The sequence below is a fragment of the Calidris pugnax genome, unplaced genomic scaffold (genome assembly GCF_001431845.1).
Source record: "Calidris pugnax isolate Ruff unplaced genomic scaffold, ASM143184v1 scaffold28, whole genome shotgun sequence".
NCBI lineage: Eukaryota > Metazoa > Chordata > Aves > Charadriiformes > Scolopacidae > Calidris > Calidris pugnax.
This window is the reverse complement of record NW_015090842.1, coordinates 14,959,754-14,974,134: the sequence shown is the minus strand read 5'-3', so window position 1 is coordinate 14,974,134 and position 14,381 is coordinate 14,959,754.

Below are 14,381 nucleotides of genomic sequence, written 5' to 3'. Positions count from 1 at the left end.
TGTGTGCCTTTAGGCTGGGTAATAGAAGAAAGAGGGCTGTTTTGTATTTAAACCAGCAGATAAAAGTGGCCTGTTAAAAATTGGAACATTCTTTTAGAAGGAACCACGAGCAACAATCAGCTACTTCTCAGGTATATCTTGACAAGATGGCAAATCTGGGTTTGTGAGGAAAAGAAGACGGATGTGGAGGTTTGTTCCCTATTTGCATTTAAGCCCAAGTTTGTTCTTTGACTAATCATTAGCATACTGCTGTGCTGTTAAGTGCAGTAACGAAAACAGAAAAAAGGTTTGCTCAGGGTTGTAAGCTTATGCAATAGTTGAGGTATGGTTTCTGTTTTGCTGCACCGAGGAGGTAAATCGTACCTGTTCTCTGGCTGGTGTGGTTTACTTTATTATCCAGACAGGATAGGACAAATGGCTCTTCCCTCTCCCAGTTATGCATGGCGTGAGAGCCCAGAAGAATTACCCTGTTGGTAGCTCCTTAAATAAGCATCCATCCAGGTTCATGACTGAGCATGAAGTTTCCCATGGTTCAGAGTTTAATGTTACAAGGGAATAAAATACTTCTCACTAAATAATAGTGAAAACACAGTAGGAGGTATTTTGTTCAGGGAATACAAGCTATTGTCCTACCCTTGTCCAGAAAGCAACATACATCAAACAGAAGATGTCTTCCTTACATTCTAGCTAAATCAATGTTATTTCTTCCAGAATACTGCTGCTTCCGTTCCTGGAGATAAAAAAACATAGCTCACTGTCAGTAGATAATTCCTCCTTTTGGGCTTTCTGTCCTTGACCAGTAGAAGTTTTTATTTTTCTTAGACAAGGAAGACTTTCTTTATCCCTGGGAGATTAAATTGCCTTGCTGGCAAATCTGGCTCACTGAAGAAACGGAGGAGGAAGAGCAGATAGGGAAGAAATAGAAAATAATTTCAGGGTATCTTTATAGTCTATTGTTAGGATGTCAATTACTATCATATATCACCTATATCGCAAACTTGTCATACCTTGGGGTATTTCTTCCTTTTTTTTTTTTTCTACCAGTTGGAGGAAAATTTATCAATTATCTGTAGGAGATCTTTTTTTTTTTTTTCTCCAACTGGTAGAAAATTTATCAATTATCTGTAGGAAACCTTTTTTATTGCTAGACTCATTTTTAAAGTATAGTCGTGATGCTCAAAAGGATTTACTTTTAATATCCAATTCAGAAGGGTGAATATTAAAATTTGTAGTTTTTTTATCTAGTTGTGCATTCCATGGGAATAATTGCAGAAAATAATGCCTTTCTCAACTTTTTTTCAATACTGCTCTGTTTAAAATACTGTTACCTCACACTACAGAACTGCTAAGAAGGGTAGATAAAGCAGTTTATTCTGTAGCTGTGGCCTCTGATTTAACACTGTGACACTCCCTTTGATGAGTGCAGGGTGCGTTCAGCTACTGTAAACATGGGGATTCCAAAATGGTGTATAGGAGTAGAAAGAAGGTTAATGAACTGAGAAAAAAAAATACTGTTTCTGTAATTGAGGAAAAGCGTGCAGGGAGTTAGGGGGCTGCACACAGGTGAGGCAGGCAGGCTGTGGTCTGGGATCCTGGGCAGTGGTTAGTTACTGATGGCTGTATTAGGTGTTCTGATTACTGAAACAGCTGCAGGGTGCTTAGCTTGTAGCAGTGGTGGTTTTTTTGCCTCCACAGCAATCAGACTTTGAGAGTACCAGGAAAGGTAGGAAGCGCTTACTCAAAAAATCCATCAACTTGCAGACTTTAGGTACGGATCTTCCCTTTTCTCTATGATGGAGGAACAAGACCTGACATAACTTGGGTTCCTCAGAGCCCAGGTACTCATCTCACCCTTGGAAGGACAGTGCAGGTCCATGGCTACACCACGGTAGTGCTTTGTGTGACTGTCTGAGAGCAGCTCCTGTCCTGGAGGCTTTGCTTTCAAGCCTCAGCATTGACTGTGGCCAGACAAACTTTGTCAGAAGGGCTCCCAGCTGCCACTGGGAACAGAAGACATGGGGTGGATAATGAATACAGCTAGAAGGTGAGAGGTGCCTTCTGGTTCAGCTCTCCTTTGGTCAAGTTCTTCCTCCTTGATCTACGTAGTTCTTACATAGAGTCAGTCCTCAATTTCCTTTCAATTAGAGCTCCATCCTACTTTTCTGTTCCTTCCAGTTTGTGGAGTTTTATCCTTTCTCGATTCTATTTCACTCGTATTTCTTCTTTGCTTTCATGACTCAGGACTTTTTTTCCTCTTTTCCTTCATGCTCTGTCATTTCTTCTGGCTGGAACATTGTCCTTCTTTTCTGAAAGGAAATGTCAGTCCAGTGGGAGGATTAAAGGAAAATTTTAAATAAATTCATAGGGAGTCTCAACCCATGGCAAAAAACTGGAAGAAAATGGCAGTGAGTTTCAATTATAGCAAGCTTTATTTCTGTACAGTATAATTCATAATGTTATCAATATCTATAAAAGCATAGAGAAAAGACAGCAGTAGGAGTTACAAAAAAAACATAATAAAATCAAAAGCCTTATAAAAGGTATAAGATTAAACTTCAAAATACTGTAAAGGAGGAGGAAGGGCCAGGACCACAAATCACAGGCTACTCTGGAAAAAAAAAAGCTTGGAAAAGACGTAAAAGCGGAGCCAGAAGATGGAGGAAGTCCCCCAGACCAGCAAAAGAGAAGGCCATCTAAGCCAGTTCTAGCTGAATAGGTTGGGAACTGAAGAGGAAAGGAATGTGAACCAATTTTGATTTATGTTGTATGCAAAAAGAGAAAATAACTGCAAACTTTCCTCTGGGTAAAGAGATCAGAGAAGCACTGTCAATTTGACTATATCATTGAGACTGTTTAAAAAATAAACAAACAACCTCTCAGCTTTTTCTTAAAACTTCCTCTGTGTCTTTAAAGAACAACAAAAAAAAACAACAATGAAAAAACCCCACAAAATATAAATCTCAAAAATCACCAGTTAAAATGACATATTCTTCTTTAAACTTACTGTGTTAGCAGTTAGATCACAAATTCTCTTCCCCTATAATGAATGTGATGAAAACCATAGGGATCCCCTTCCATACCACCTTGAAAAGCAAGTTATGCAATGGAGAAATACATCAATAAAGTCTTGCGTGCTCTGCTCTAAGGTAACACCACATTTCATACCAGCTGCAGCTGCTGTTGGCAGGGTAGAGATCTGGATAACCTCTGTCCATATTTCCCAAAATGGAACTGTTTCTGCCCGAGTGCAGAATTGCAGCTTGTGGCATGGACACAGGGCTCCGAAGGCTTGTGACCCTTGGCTTGAAATAAAAGCAGAACTGAGTGAGATTTTGATGAGGGAGCATCGGTAAGGTAGTGACGAGTTGTATCAAGAGATACACCGGGTTTAGTTTCTTCATCGTAGGGATGGTTACCATTATTTTGCCCTGAAGACTATTTTCAGGTTATTGGAATCTGCCTAACTTTGAGTAAGTTGCTTTGCAAGTTTATTTTGTTGAGGCAGATGATGATTTGCATCGGTTCTCACGTGTAGGAATCTCTGCTTCATCGCCTGATACAACTGTTGCCTTAAACATTCTGCCTATGGCCTGTGTGGCCTTGTGGGTCATTACATTTGAAATAATGAACGCTTCTTACAGTTATGAGTCTAAACAAGTGATGCAATGGGTCAGTCTTTCCTTGCAACTGTAAGATGGATGCTGTTCCCTGTTCCCAGTTAACTGAACTCTCAAGACTCAACGACGGGCTCAGTTTGGGAAGTGATGAAGAAACCTCAGACAAAACAATGGATTTTTAATTTTATTAGTATCTGGGGTTGTTCCTGAGTCAGAGTTGTTACTTCAGCTTGGGCTAGCAATGCCTGCTTTCGTCTTTTGGTAGTAAAATGTTAGGCACCTAAGACTAATACCTGTTACTGATATTAGGTTATTCAAGACTTTTTCCGTGTCAAATAAACAAATTCTTGGTTTGGCTTTGCAAAACTCAGATGTTTAATTTTGCTGTTGTGTTTTCAAAATGCCATCTCAGTAAGCTGATTGGTTTGTGTTTGGGTTTCTTCTAAATGTTCTTCTGTGGAATTGGGGCAACTAGAGATACCTAACCCAGGCTAGAGGAGTAATGAACAAAATCTGTGACCGTTCCCTGGCAGGCCCCGGAGTGTGTCAGGTCTGTGTTTTCAGCCCCACAGACCCCTGATGTAATTCTCAGCTCTTGTGTGGTACCACCTGCTATTAGGAACTGCTGTTCCAGAACTGTGCTAGCCATAATACAGTGAACATTGTATAGGAATAAAACCAGCTCAGCTTTATTACGTGGCTTGCATGCCTGGTAATGAATAGAAGGAAGGCTCACTCCTTCACGAACAGCAGAATTTAATATAGTCTCTTCCTGGAGTTGCACCAGTGGGACTGAAAGTTTATCTCAGCATTCCAAGGGCAATAAAAATCTAAATTTAAACTCAAAACGTCTTACTGGGGCAAGAGTACCCAGAGGCTATGTACTGTTCAAACTTTGTTTAGGTCATAACTGCTTATGTAAACTTAGGTTATACCAGCTAGTTAGGTTTTATGTTTTTGGGGAGTACCTCTATTACTAGGAGAGGTATAGCAAGTGGAGGGGATGCATCTGAAAATTCATCTCTGCTTTACTATTGCATTTAATTCAGCTTCTTAGAGCTTAGTGCACAGCTATGTGAAGAGATTCCTAGCTCTTAACTTCATCGTGCAGACATCTTTAAATCTATTCTAATTCATTCCCATAGTTAGACATCTCCGTTATTTGGAATTTAAGGTTAATACGAAAGGAAGAAGTGGAAAAGGTATCAGGTGAAGGCCGGCTGTAGCAGGTTAACTGTTACCTGTGAACACAGATTGGAAAGACTGAGCGTAAAAAATAAGTAGATGCTGGCTGGTAGGCTCTCAGTTCAGAATTTCAGTGGTGGCTTGTTCTCTTTGCCTGTAGTTTTAAAGGTGGGCATGGGGAGAGGAGACACTCAAATGCTATTTCTACAACATGAACACGAGTAAGATGGGATAAGGGAATCAACTGGAGAATTTCCTGAGGTCACATGAACATTCTGGTGGCAGGGATGTCACAGAAGTGCTCTATGGGATTACGAGTCACCACAGCTAAATTCCAAGACCCTCATTAGCTCTGTTCCTTCTGGAAAGGATTGGATTTAGCCACTGTAAAGGAGAAGTGGGGTTTAGAGGGGCATATGAGGGGGTAATTTTGGTCAGAAAGCTTGAGGGAAAGCAGTATTCTTACTTGGTGCCATTTCCTAGCCATTTTCCATTCCTTATCCCGCTCACACGCACAGGGATGCAACCGTGCTTCCAGGGAGCGGGCAGGGAGGCAGTGAAGGAGCGCGGGTTTAACAGAGTTGAGCTTAGTGTCACACTTTCTCTATTCTGGCTTGCAAATTCCATCAGCCTGACTTAGCAGAATCAAATGTTTTGAGTTTTCTTGGAGCAGATATCAATGTGAGCAGCCATGGGACGTGAAAAGTGCTGGCTCGCTGACTTCTGAGAGAGAAACTGCAGATTTCCAAGCATTTAAATATAGTTTCTGGATGACTCTGGGTAATCATTAAGGTTACAAGCACGTGTTTATTTACTCCCAGTTTGTTCTTTCTTTGCAATAGTTGTGCTATGGGAAGCATGCCCAGTATCTTTAAGGTATTTGATATAATTACAGTGAATCAGCCTAAATTACATAAACATACCTCTTGTTATTCAGGAAAGGTCAAAAAAAATGTTTAAGTATCTTGGAAGACTAATATGCATATGATGTAATCTCCAAAACTGACAGTCTCTAAAACTGTGGCTAAGTACACAAAGAAAATAGTTGAAATCTTTGCCTTTTATAAATGTCGAGATATATTTACAAATCACCTTATGCAAGTCTCCTGATAAATGTTCTCAACTTCTTTTTGTTTCTTCTGCATCCTAACTGCCAGTCCCCCTTTTTCATCAGCTCCTGTTTTATGTACCATTTGTCAATTTTGTCTGCCTTCCCAGATCTTAGATTTCCTTTCATCTTTTGATATCTGCTTCACCATGACTACTGCATCCTTCTGATTTCCTACACTTTTGCATTTGCTGGCATTCAGCCATTAGCATTGCTAATTTTTTTTCAGTCCCATAATAGTGTTTTAACACAGTTATAGGGTCTAGTCCTTTGTGCACTGAAATCCTGACTAGTCAGATTACTTTTGGTGGGCAGAGGTGCAGGTTTTCCTCTGATGTCTAGTGTTGTCCTGGCTTCCAGTTAACAGAGCCACAACGTGATTTAGCTGTCCTGAAAAATGAAATTGCAACACACTTCCTTCTTCTCCTTGACTCTCCCGCTTCGCTCATACCACATTCGAAGTTTTCTCATTAGTTTTATTACAGGATTTTTAGAAGATTGATTGTCTTCACCAAGAGAGCTTTCCAGCCATGAGTAAATGTTAGCTATTCCTCAGTTGCACGTGTGCATGTTTCAACAGCACTTACCACCATGATCTTCAAAGATAAATATTTATTATTCAGTAAAAGTGTTACTTTTAACCGTGGACACGCCAGAGCCTTCTAAACAAAACATTGCTGTGTTGGATTGCATTAAGATTGGACAAATATCTAGATGTTTCAAATCTTTCCATATTTATTTAGGTATTTATGAGAAAAAAGATTTTTGCTTCTCTTCGTGTCTTTTGTGTATATTATTTTTGCTCCAACCCTAGTTGTGTGGGAGCTATAGAACATACAAATTTTCAAAGCAAAGACAACATCAGTTACAGCTGTATAAGCTTCTCTGGGACATAGCTGTTTCCTCTGACTCTCTGAAGACATTGCTTCAGGGAACAAAAACCGTATTTGTTCTCTGTGGCACTTCATTATTTGGCTTCCTTGAAACATCCAGTTAAGGAGCTGGTTGTTTCTGATGGCGATGGCAGGTGCTGCAATCCAAATGAAGTATCTGGCTGTGGTTTTAAGATCCATGACATAAATTATAGCATGGATAACTTTTCTGTTATACGTTAAACAACTTCACTCGTTTGTTTCACAAAGGCACCTAAACAATTCCATACTGTTAATTTAAACCTGTTGGTACCATAATCAAGTACTCATCTATTCTTACTTTCATGGCTTGCAATTACTTTTTGGATTTCTTCATAATTATTGTGTAGCCTTCATACTGCATGTTCTTCTCCATAATCTCACTGATTTATTTTTGCTCACAGGAGCAACTCCTTATCATTTTAGATTTACTGCCCAAGAGAAAACACAAGAGAATTGTACAGAATCGACTGCATGAGGAGGCCTGGTGAGGTTTGCAAAGGCCTGGGTGAGTGTCCTGCTCCCACACACGTTTTACAGAGATGTCACCACACCTGTTGATGACATGAGAACGTGGTGCAATGTGTGATGCTACAGACATGGTCCCCAGGAAATGTGTAGAGAAGATGAAGTTAGTTATTACTTGCCATAAAAATCGCAGAGCTACTAGAAAAAGAAAAATAATCGGCTTTAGTATCTTTTCCCTTCTCTTAAATAATATTATAGTAATTAAATTTTAATATGTAAGTTCTTTGTGGGTCATTAGTGGTATAACTCTGCATGTATGTGCCTGCTCCAAAAAACAATTCAGTCCATAATCTCATAACATTGAATTCTACCTGGCAGTTTTATTTGAAGTTAATTTCTTTTTCTTCTAATGCTGTTACCCGGAGAGTTATGAGGCAGGCATCGGCTGACAGCACCAGGGGAAGGAGAGGTATTGGCAATGGCATAAAAGCAGAAGGGGAGGAAAAAGAATAGCTATTGTAGCATTTATCAGTATTCTGCTAATAGTCTGCTCAGACACAACTCTGGAATAAAATAGACATTCATACTGCAATTTCTTTCAAAGGTTGAAGCTATTCATCTGCAGGGTTACAAGACAAAAGTCTAAACCTTCCAGATATTATAGCTGTTTCATTGTATTATTATAATAAGAAGAAACACCTTAAAAAACCGTTGCCTTTGTGTAAATATTCCACCCCGTTCCCTTTGGAGGGAATGCAGATAGGGACAGCCATCCTTCCTAGAGAGCTTTTTAAAATAGTGTCTTTACATGTGAAAACAAAACTATCTATAGCCAAATATTCCAAACAGGTAATGAAGGCAAGGGGCTTTTAGTTTAGGGCTTGATCGACCACCCGTGGCAGTGTACAGAAAGGCTCTTGTTGTTTTCCATGGGTTTTTTTTTGTTTCACCAGGCTTTTAGTTTAGGGCTTGATCGACCACCCATGGCAGTGTACAGAAGGGCTCTTGTTGTTTTCCATGGATTTTTTTTTTTGTTTCACCGAAGGAGCATGGTTTCACTGTGTGTAAGCAGGTAGGGGGATGCTCCACAAGAGCTTATTCTTCTTTTTACTGTAGAAGAGACTTGAGCAATAGGGTGGGAAAGGTGTCCAGAGACAGCAGTCAAGTCTGTGAGTTTGGAAACCCACTGGACATACTGCAATGTGAATGTACGTAATATCCATGGAGACCTTTGTAATTCTGAATCTGGGTGGCAGCTCTGCGGTTAGCTGTGTTCTCTTTCAGTGCCCTTACTGAACACACACTTTTTAGGCTGAAATAGAAACCCTTATTCACAAAACTGGTTCACTTAGGATTATTAGGGGAGGGCAGTTTAGATCTTGGGCTGGATTCAGACCATCTAACTCAGGTACCTGACTGAGACCTGAGCTTGGGAGTAGTCTCGTGTGGAGACCATCTGACTTGGCTTCTGCAGATGTCTCGCTCCTTCATATTACAGTGTTTCTAGGGCAGCTACTTTCCTAAATTAGGGACCTCAGGAAAGTACGGTCTGTTAGGGGAATGACATTGGCCTTGGCATTAGCAGACCTGTGACCTATTACTACTTTTCTGTTGGAGACATTACATTTACAAACTTAAACAAAGTCAATGTTTTCTTTCAAGTTGATACACTTCAGATTTCTTCCAAGGTCTTATTTAAAAGAGCTCATTTTCTGCTTTGGTAAGATGTGATTGTTAAATAAGGAGAAAGAATTTCAGTGAACGATACAGGTTGTCAAAGATGGCATTTCAGAATGTCCAAAAATACTCCTGAAAATGGGTTATAGTTACCCAACAGTTTCCTCAAGAAAAATGGGGAATTAATTAAAAAATGACATGCTTTTCATGTACTCAAATATTTCATTTTTGTATCAGTGAAGTCACTCTGTGTGCTTTTTTTCAAGTTTTAGCATGTGTAGAGAGGATTACAAATTAAAAACTTCCAACATTTTAAATTGTAAAAGTGAGCTATTATTTTAAATTCTGGTTGAAAAAAATGAGCTAGAATATTTTACTTATTTAGAAAGCCCAAATTTTCTTACAAATATTTGAATTAATGCATTTGTTCTTTTGAGAAATTCTGTATTCTGAAATTAAACTGCCATTGAATATTCAGTTAGAATATTTTATTGTTGTAACTGTAGAGCAGAGACAGTTAACTGGGAACCTTCATAAAACCTATTCAGTCAAAATATTAGAGCACTGAAGTGGGTTGAGGTTACATTAGAAAGCACTTGTCATATTCAAGATCATTGGCAGAGAAAAGAAGATGAAAAAATAAGTACTACCACGTCAATATTCCCAGTTGTAAGCTTCAGGTAGTATTATTCTATGTATTTTACATCGTTTGTTCTTCTATAGTCAGTCATGTATGTTGGATTTCTGCAAGCTGAGTTTGAACATTTAAAGAAAATACTGCTTTCAGGTGGAGTGGTTTTCTGTGCTTGAAGTTAAGGATGATAATTGCCTGGTGTTCTTAAGCACAAGCAGTATTTGGTAACTCTGTAATAATTACACTCATGTTTTCTAGTTTCCTCTGTTCTCACTAGCCAGCCCTTGAAGGGAAATATTTTGTGTGCACGTTTCTGTTGTCTGCCTTGTGTCAGGAAACGCATGTAAAATGCTACCAAGTCTGACACCTACTTTGTCTCCAGTGTTTTCCTCATGTAAATACCTACCCAGCTGCACGGAAAGAGGAAACAGGTCTCCTGTTCCAAACAGAACTTCCAGCTTTCTGGAGGTTATGCTTGGTTGAAGTCAATGAAAGGCAATATAACTGGGCTCGTTTTGGGTGAGATTAACAGGTGTGAGAAAGTCTGAGAGATGAATTTAGATCTTCTTTTTTGGTGAAAGTTTATGGCAAGTAAAATGCGTAGATGAAGTGAAACTAACCCCACTGCCTCACGATTCATGTATGAGAGATTTTGCCATATGCTTTTTTTTCATCTAGTTTTATGGACAACATTGAGGTTTCTGCTGTCTCAAAGTCCTAAGAGAAAGCTTTTGTATCTTAGGTAGCTCAAGTAAAAAGAGACACTGTTCTAATTATGAATGAAGAGTTTAAAATTTAACTTTAAAAAGGTAAAATAGAGCCACAGTTATAAGACTTAAAATTTAACTTTAAAAAGGTAAAATAGAACCACAGTTAGACTAAGCTTTGCACGCTTGTATTGCAATATTTTAGAAAAATCACTCGCTAAAGATTTTCGAACACAGAAGCATGAGAGGATAATGTCCTTTTTTGACATGCTTTACCTTTGCAAAGTTACTGGGCTGTTGACAGGTACAACAAGGCATGTGCTACGCTTACATGCTATTAGTGCGCTAGGCTTTGAAAAATGTCTAATGCATTGGCATATCTGACAATTTAGGGTATTAGTTAACAGTAAGGCTCTGTAAATAGAGTGAATTTTAGCTACAACTGCTGACTTGAGCATTCAGTCAACACCTGCAGTACAGAGCTGAACTATATAACAAATAATGGCGTTTTATGCTATAGAGATGGAAGCTGGCGTTATACAGTGTGTATGGTTCAGACTGAGAGCAGTGGTAATTGCAATATATTGAAGTTTTGCATTGTAATAAAAATAGAGACCATTAGTGGATACCATTTATGTCATTAGTATTTAGTGGCTGTGTGTTGCAGCTTTTTTAGTGCTCATAAAACTGTCTCTGCTTGCAGATATGTGACAGCACTGATATAAATTTAAATGTTTAGAAATCCATAAGACATAAAATATAGATAGTAAATAGGGGCATAACATTATAGACAGAACCTTAATAATTTGGCACACAAATGTTTATATATTTGCATGTCTAGTGCAGAGATTAGCATAATGGTGATCACATTTATACACAGAAGAACTAGATTAAACAGACAATAACAAATAAAGTTAAAGTGAAGCACAGCAGAGAATTCTTTCAGGTTCCCAAAAGGAAATTTGTGATGTTGGAAGGTACATCCTCTACATACATCTGGTGGGATATTGATTTTTCTCTTTATAGACTTTTTACTAGTTACAACACCTGTTCCACTAACTAGTATTACAGTTGTTCTTAAGAAGTGATTATGTTAATTAACCAATAAAAAAGCAAATGAGATTATTAGGGAACCCTAAGGTAGAGATTGGCTGGCACTTTGTTAACAGTAGTCAGGAACGTCATATAACGTCCAGACTGAAACAGCAACTTCTTGTCAGGAATGTGGGGGCTGGTGTGAGGGCAGTGATGGAGCTGCCACGCTTTGGAGTGGGGAGGAGTCCAGGAATATAGCACAGGAGGATTTCCCTCTACACCAAGCACTGTACATGAGCCAAGCGTGCAAGACACATTGTTTGGAATTCCCAGTGTAAGATTTTTGTTTGAGGAATTCAAGGTGTTTGGAAGTGTGTTTGATTTCCATGCAAAATATTGCTGGGAAAGCTGTCATCTTCCTTTCATTTAAGAATGTCACTTGGATTCTGCTGGCAGTTACTTTAGGATCTTCAGGAGGTTCCTGCCATGGTTGATTTTTCCTTTAGGAAGCTCCTACCATGGTTAATTTTCCTTTAAGAGACAACTCATTGTGCTTTACTGCCCGTAGTTTCTGTGTCAGTGATGGATTTGAAGCAAGAGATTCTGAGACTTGTCTTCTGCGCGTCCCGTCCCCATCTTCTTTAGCGCTGACCTTTACATCCTGGAAACACCCTGGAGGTTTGTCGCAGAGCTCCAGGGGGACTTGGAAATCAAATTGCACAGCACTAAGGGTGAACACAGAAAACTATAAAAACACTTCAGTCATTAGGAGTGAAGTGACAGGAAGCAGTGTTAGAGACTGAATCTTTCCAATTAATTTTCCTTTCAGAGCCCTTTTCTCAACATTTTTAATTCTAAGTGTGTATGAAAGCTTTGGCAACATTAGTTGTGTCTTTCAGAAGAAAAGAAAACGTTTGATAAACTTTCTGAATCTCTTGACTAAACAATGATGGTGCCCTGGTTGTTTTGGATCATTGTATTTGGGTGGGAAAGATGAGAGTGCGAGTGATGGTGGGAATGTACGTTTGCAGAAAGCCTACATTAGTAGTTGTTAAGGTTAGAAAATGAGATGCTTTTCAGGAGCTCAAGTAATAAACAGAAGTGAAATACAAGCTTTCTGTATAGGCAATATAAATAATTCTTTCTGTGTCTCCCAGTATTTCTTACAATGTAACTATGGAAAGTGTTAAACTGGAACTCTTATTGTTCCTTTACAAAACATATTTTTGTCTGTTTATCCGTTCAAAACAGACAAAAATGTAAATCTGTAAAAGCAGCTTCAAAGCAGCTATTTATATTCATCTGAATTCTGAAATCTTTTTGAAACTTGGTTTTATTTCTGATTGCGGGGTTCAGTGTCACTTCTTAGCACACTGGATCCTGATGGCTTTGAAAATACGGTATGGCACAAAGCGATAACTTGGCAGTGCGCAGTACCCTGCTGGGAGACAATTCTAAAGGAAAAGTGATTTTTATGCTGGGGTTTTGGTTGATTTTAGAATTAGAGGAAATATTAAAGAGCATAAAAAATGTTTTAATTCCTCTCTACACCACTAAATTGCTTGTTACCTTATTTATCCGAGTAAGAACTACCTGAGAGCAGAGGCTGCTTGCTGAAGCCATTCTCTGCATAGAATTGTGCCAAAGCCACTAAGGGACTGAAATGATAATGCAGGTGAACAGATGAGTTTTGCAGTAGAGTGTGTTACGCTTGACTGGGTCTGTGCCCACTTATCAAAAGCATATTAAAGGAAGAAGAGTATTAGAGTGATTTAAGAGGAGTGGGCTCTCTAAAACCCATTGTGTCATAAGGTAGAAGGCAGAAGACTGAGTTTCTGGCAAAACCTGGGTGAATCTGAGAAAACGTCATCCTTCAAGGTACTTGTTGGAATGACTGTAGTAACTGTAATTACCGTAAAGCCTGATAAATCTGAGTGTAGCATATACTATTAAGCAGGACAAGCAGATGTAATGTTTTGAGTTGGAAATGGATGTTGAAATGGTGATACTTGAAAGTACCTGTAGGATTATGTAAAGCAGATTTTCTTATTTTTGAAAATGTGTTTTCTCTTCCTGTATTTTCTCATACCTATTTTTTTTATGTTCGCTTTTGTTCTGACTGCTAGATGATAGTTGGTACCTTGTTGCTCTCTTGGACTTTCTCATATCTTGCAGGTAGACAGTGCATCTTCCCAGATTCTTATGGGGCATTCAGCCTTATTAGGTTACCCAAATTGCTACAGGTCACAGCTGAGATGCATTAGTGGAATTTAATAGGAAAGCTTGCCCAATACAGGCTCTGCTGTTCTTGCTGCTTGTTATTGCTTTCATAAGAAGCACAGGAGATTATTGAAAGATATGTTTATAAAATATACAGTGCAGTATAGCTACACACCAGGTTTATGCCAAATTAGGTCTTGAACCTGAATGGATTCAGGCATCTACTGCAGTGTAGATTACAGTTCACTGTGTGACCTCACACATGGAGGTTGGCCTCCTCCTGGCTTATTTAATCCATCTGCAAAATTGAGAAAAACAAGTACCTCCATGAAAAAACAGGTATGCGTCTGGGCCCAACTGTCCTGGGTAAATAAATTACAGATAAGGCAGTGGCTCAACTGGAGGGATAATAAAGAGGAAATGTAAGTCTCTGTCTTCTACACACATTTATCATTAACTTAGTGGCGTACTGTGTTTACATTTATTGGGTATGTTTAGTCTCACCGGACTTCCAGCAGAACAGATCTGGGGTCAGCGTCTTTTCCTGCAGTTCAGTACACGAGAAGCACTATGTGGTTAGTCTTATTGGAAGGAACATGGGCAGCAGGCTTTAGTGACTTGCGAATGAATCAATAAAGCATGTTCCTGTAGGTTTCTGAATTGTCTCTTTCATTAAGAATGGAATTGGGCAGCGGAAGATCGATTTTTGTGGCAAATCAGAGTTTTTTTAGACCACGGATCATTTAGACCGTGGATTTTCAGAATCAAAAAGCTTCATCAAAAATATTATGCAGGATTTAAACTGCAACAAGAACTGTG